We start from the raw sequence: 6,695 nt of genomic DNA on the forward strand, positions 1-6,695 counted from the left end.
ATTGTCGAGGCGGCTGATTGGAGCTGTGGCCGCAAGGTAGTTGGTGCTTGTCGTGGCGGTAATCCTAGAACCCGTTGGTGGACACCGGCGGTGAGGGATGCCGTCAAGCTGAAGAAGGAGTCCTATCGGGTTCTTTTGGCTCATAGGACTCCTGAGGCAGCGGACAGGTACCGACAGGCCAAGCGGTGTGCGGCTTCAGCGGTCGCAGAGGCAAAAACTCGGACATGGGAGGAGTTCGGGGAGGCCATGGAAAACGACTTCCGGACGGCTTCGAAGCAATTCTGGACCACCATCCGTCGCCTCAGGAAGGGGAAGCAGTGCACTATCAACACCGTGTATGGCGAGGATGGTGTTCTGCTGACCTCGACTGCGGATGTTGTGGATCGGTGGAGGGAATACTTCGAAGACCTCCTCAATCCCACCAACACGTCTTCCTATGAGGAGGCAGTGCCTGGGGAGTCTGTGGTGAGCTCTCCTATTTCTGGGGCTGAGGTTGCTGAGGTAGTTAAAAAGCTCCTCGGTGGCAAGGCCCCGGGGGTGGATGAGACCCGCCCGGAGTTCCTTAAGGCTCTGGATGCTGTGGGGCTGTCTTGGTTGACAAGACTCTGCAGCATCGCGTGGACATCGGGGGCGGTACCTCTGGATTGGCAGACCGGGGTGGTGGTTCCTCTCTTTAAGAAGGGGAACCGGAGGGTGTGTTCTAACTATCGTGGGATCACACTCCTCAGCCTTCCCGGTAAGGTCTATTCAGGAGTACTGGAGAGGAGGCTACGCCGGATAGTCGAACCTCGGATTCAAGAGGAACAGTGTGGTTTTCGTCCTGGTCGTGGAACTGTGGACCAGCTCTATACTCTCGGCAGGGTCCTTGAGGGTGCATGGGAGTTTGCCCAACCAGTCTACATGTGTTTTGTGGACTTGGAGAAGGCATTCGACCGTGTCCCTCGGGAAGTCCTGTGGGGAGTGCTCAGAGAGTATGGGGTACCAGACTGTCTGATTGTGGCAGTCCGCTCCTTGTATGCTCAGTGCCAGAGCTTGGTCCGCATTGCCGGCAGTAGGTCGGACACGTTTCCAGTGAGGGTTGGACTCCGCCAAGGCTGCCCTTTGTCACCGATTCTGTTCATAACTTTTATGGACAGAATTTCTAGGCGCAGTCAAGGCGTTGAGGGGATCTGGTTTGGTGGCTGCAGGATTAGGTCTCTGCTTTTTGCAGATGATGTGGTCCTGATGGCTTCATCTGGCCAGGATCTTCAGCTCTCACTGGATCGGTTCGCAGCCAAGTGTGAAGCGACTGGGATGAGAATCAGCACCTCCAAGTCCGAGTCCATGGTTCTCGCCCGGAAAAGGGTGGAGTGCCATCTCCGGGTTGGGGAGGAGATCTTGCCCCAAGTGGAGGAGTTCAAGTACCCCGGAGTCTTGTTCACGAGTGATGGAAGAGTGGATCGTGAGATCGACAGGCGGATCGGCGCGGCGTCTTCAGTAATGCGGACGCTGTATCGATCCGTTGTGGTGAAGAAGGAGCTGAGCCGGAAGGCAAAGCTCTCAATTTACCGGTCGATCTACGTTCCCATCCTCACCTATGGTCATGAGCTTTGGGTTATGACCGAAAGGACAAGATCACGGGTACAAGCGGCCGAAATGAGTTTCCTCCGCCGGGTGGCGGGGCTCTCCCTTAGAGATAGGGTGAGAAGCTCTGCCATCCGGGGGGAGCTCAAAGTAAAGCCGCTGCTCCTCCACATCGAGAGGAGCCAGATGAGGTGGTTCGGGCATCTGGTCAGGATGCCACCCGAACGCCTCCCTAGGGAGGTGTTTAGGGCACGTCCGACCGGTAGGAGGCCGCGGGGAAGACCCAGGACACGTTGGGAAGACTATGTCTCCCGGCTGGCCTGGGAACGCCTCGGGGTCCCACAGGAAGAGCTGGACGAAGTGGCTGGGGAGAGGGAAGTCTGGGCTTCCCTGCTTAGGCTGCTGCCCCCGCGACCCGACCTCGGATAAGCGGAAGAAGATGGATGGATGGATGGATATATATATATATATATATACATACACATATACATATATATATACATACATATATATACACATACATATATACAGGTATAAATATATATACATATATTTATATACATACATATATATACACATACATACATATATGCATACATCTATATACACATACATACAGTATATACACATTCATACAGTATATATACATACATATGTAATATATATATACATACATATATATACACATATATAGATACGTATATATATATACATACATATATATGTATGTATATATATATATACATATACATACATATGTATGTATATACATACATATATACACATACATACATATATATACACATACATACATATATATACATACATATACAAACCCTGTTTCCATATGAGTTGGGAAATTGTGTTTGATGTAAATATAAACGGAATACAATGATTTGCAAATCTCTTTCAATCGTATTCTATTGAATGCACTACAAAGACAAGATATTTGATTTTCAAACTCATAAACTTTATTTTTTTTTTGCAAATAATAATTACCTTAGAATTTCATGGCTGCAACACATGCCAAAGTATTTGGGAAAGGGCATGTTCACCACTGTGTTACATCACCTTTTCTTTTAACAACACTCAATAAACGATTGGGAACTGAGGAAACTGATTGTTGAAGCTTTGAAAGTGTAATTCTTTCCCATTTTTGTTTTATGTAGAGCTTCAGTCGTTCAACAGTCCGGGGTCTCTGCTGTCGTATTTTACGCTTCATAATGCGCCACACATTTTCGATGGGAGACAGGTCTGGACTGCAGGCGGACCAGGAAAGTACCCGCACTCTTTTTTTAGGAAGCCACGCTGTTGTAACACGTGCTGAATGTGGCTTGGCATTGTCTTGCTGAAATAAGCAGGGGCGTCCATGAAAAAGACGGCGCTTAGATGGCAGCATATGTTGTTCCAAAACCTGTATGTACCTTTCAGCATTAATGGTGCCTTCACAGATGTGTAAATTACCCATGCCTTGGGCACTAATGCACCCCCATACCATCACAGATGCTGGCTTTTGAACTTTGCGTCGATAACAGTCTGGATGGTTCGCTTCCCCTTTGGTCCGGATGACACGATGTCGAATATTTCCAAAAACAATTTGAAATGTGGACTCGTCAGACCACAGAACACTTTTCCACTTTGCATCAGTCCATCTTAGATGATCTGGGGCCCAGAGAAGCCGGCGGTGTTTCTGGATGTTGTTGATAAATGGCTTTCGCTTTGCATAGTAGAGCTTTAACTTGCACTTACAGATGTAGCAACCAACTGCATTTAGTGACAGTGGTTTTCTGAAGTGTTCCTGAGCCAATGTGGTGATATCCTTTGGAGATTGATGTCGGTTTTTGATACAGTGTCGTCGAAGGTCACGGTCATTCAATGTTGGTTTCCGGCCATGCCGCTTACGTGGAGTGATTTCTCCAGATTCTCTGAACCTTTTGATGATATTATGGACCGTAGATGTTGAAATCCCTAAATTTCTTGCAATTGCACTTTGAGAAACGTTGTTCTTAAACTGTTTGACTATTTGCTCACGCAGTTGTGGACAAAGAGGTGTACCTCGCTCCATCCTTTCTTGTGAAAGACTGAGCATTTTTTGGGAAGCTGTTTTTATACCCAATCATGGCACCCACCTGTTCCCAATTAGCCTGCACACCTGTGGGATGTTCCAAATAAGTGTTTGATGAGCATTCCTCAACTTTATCAGTATTTATTGCCACCTTTCCCAACTTCTTTGTCACGTGTTGCTGGCATCAAATTAAAAAATTAATGATTATTTGCACAAAAAAAAAGTTTATCAATTTGAACATCAAATATGTTGTCTTTGTAGCATATTCAACTGAATATGGGTTGAAAATGATTTTCAAATCATTGTATTCAGATTTATATTTACATCTAACACAATTTCCCAACTCATATGGAAACGGGGTTTGTACATATATACACATTCATACAGTATATATACATACATATATACATACATATATACACACATACATAGATATGTATATAAATACATACATATATACATACATACATATATACATATACATATATATATACATTCATACAGTATATATACATATATATACATACATATGTAATATATATATATATATATATATATACACGTATATATATATATATTTACATATATATATATATATATATATATATATATATAAATGTATATTTATATATTTTTTATATGTATATATATATACACATATATAAACCCCGTTTCCATATGAGTTGGGAAATTGTGTTAGATGTAAATATAAACGGAATACAATGATTTGCAAATAATTTTTAACCCATATTCAGTTTAATATGCTACAAAGACAACATATTTGATGTTCAAACTGATAAACTTTTTTTTTTTGCAAATAACCATTAACTTAAGAACTTGATGCCAGCAACACGTGACAAAGAAGTTGGGAAAAGTGGCAATAAATACTGATAAAGTTGAGGAATGCTCATCAAACACTTATTTGGAACATCCCACAGGTGAACAGGCAAATTGGGAACAGGTGGGTGCCATGATTGGGTATAAAAGTAGATTCCATGAAATGCTCAGTCATTCACAAACAAGAATGGGGCGAGGGTCACGTCACCACTTTGTCAACAAATGCGTGATCAAATTGTTGAACAGTTTAAGAAAAATCTTTCTCCACCAGCTTTTGCAAGGAATTTAGGGATTTCACCATCATAATATCATCAAAGGGTTCAGAGAATCTGGAGAAATCACTGCACGTAAGCAGCTAAGGCCGTGACCTTCGATCCCTCAGGCTGTACTGCATTAACAAGCGACATCAGTGTGAAAAGGATATCACCACATGGGCTCAGGAACACTTCAGAAACCCACTGTCAGTAACTACAGTTGGTCGCTACATCTGTAAGTGCAAGTTAAAACTCTCCTATGCAAGGCGAAAACCGTTTATCAACAACACCCAGAAACGCCGTCGGCTTCGCTGGGCCTGAGCTCATCTTAGATGGACTGATACAAAGTGGAAAAGTGTTCTGTGGTCTGACGAGTCCACATTTCAAATTGTTTTTGGAAACTGTGGACGTCATGACCTCCGTACCAAAGAGGAAAAGAACCATCCGGATTGTTATAGGCGCAAAGTTGAAAAGCCAGCATCTGTGATGGTATGGGGGTGTATTAGTGCCCAAGACATGGGTAACTTACACATCTGTGAATTCGCCATTAATGCTGAAAGGTACATACAGGTTTTGGAGCAACATATGTTGCCATCCAAGCAACGTTACCATGGACGCTCCTGTTTATTTCAGCAAGACAATGCCAAGCCACATGTTACATCAACATGGCTTCATAGTAAAAGAGTGCGGGTACTAGACTGGCCTGCCTGTAGTCCAGACCTGTCTCCCATTGAAAATGTGTGGCGCATTATGAAGCCTAAAATACCACAACAGAGACTGTTGAACAACTTAAACTGTACATCAAGCAAGAATGGAAAGAATTCTACCTGAGAAGTTTAAAAAATGTGTCTCCTCAGTTCCCAAACGTTTACTGAGTATTGTTAAAAGGAAAGGCCATGTAACACAGTGGTGAACATGCCCTTTCCCAACTACTTTGGCACGTGTTGCAGCCATGAAATTCTAAGTTAATTATTGTTTGCAAAAAAAGTATATAGTTTATGAGTTTGAACATCAAATATGTTGTCTTTGTAGTGCATTAAACTGAATATGGGTTGAAAAGGATTTGCAAATCATTGTATTCCGTTTGTATTTACATCTAACACAATTTCCCAACTCATATGGAAACGGGGTTTGTATATATATATATATATATATATATATATATATATATATATATATATATATATATATATATATATATGTGTGTGTGTGTGTGTGTGTGTGTACATACGTGTACAAATGTGTACATATTACATGTATGTAAATGATAAATAAATGATAAATGGGTTGTACTTGTATAGCGCTTTTCTACCTTCAAGGTACTCAAAGCGCTTTGACACTACTTCCACATTCACACACACATTCACACACTGATGGAGGGAGCTGCCATGCAAGGCGCTAACCAGCACCCATCAGGAGCAAGGGTGAAGTGTCTTGCTCAGGACACAACGGACATGACGAGGTCGGTACTAGGTGGGGATTGAACTAGGGACCCTCGGGTCGCGCACGGCCATTCTTCCACTGCGCCACGCCGTCCCATGTACATGTATGTACATATGGCACGGTGGGCAGAGCAGCAGTGCCATCAATTTGAGAGTTCCAGGTTCAATCCTGGCTTCAAGACCCTCACATTGGTGCTTGAATGTTTGCTGGTGGTGGAGGGGCTGAAATAGTTGAATATAATTATCATTTACTCTTTTAATTATTTTGAAGAAATCCTTTTATTTTATTTTTCACTTTCAAATGTTATGATGTATTCAAGCTTCTGTTTTCTTCAGATTCAAGTCTAATTTCTTTATTTCATTTTCAATTTCATTTTTTTATTTTTAGATACAAATGTTTTTTTCTTTTCAGATTTGGACTTTTGGCCTGAATTTTGCATGGGCTTGCAACGTTGCTGCAAAATGCAAGCCCTACATCTTTGAGTCATTGTTACTCAAAATTCAGAAATTGAACTTCAAAAATCCCATTCACAC

Source organism: Nerophis lumbriciformis, linkage group LG24, assembly GCF_033978685.3.
Source record: "Nerophis lumbriciformis linkage group LG24, RoL_Nlum_v2.1, whole genome shotgun sequence".
Taxonomy (NCBI): Eukaryota; Metazoa; Chordata; class Actinopteri; order Syngnathiformes; family Syngnathidae; genus Nerophis; species Nerophis lumbriciformis.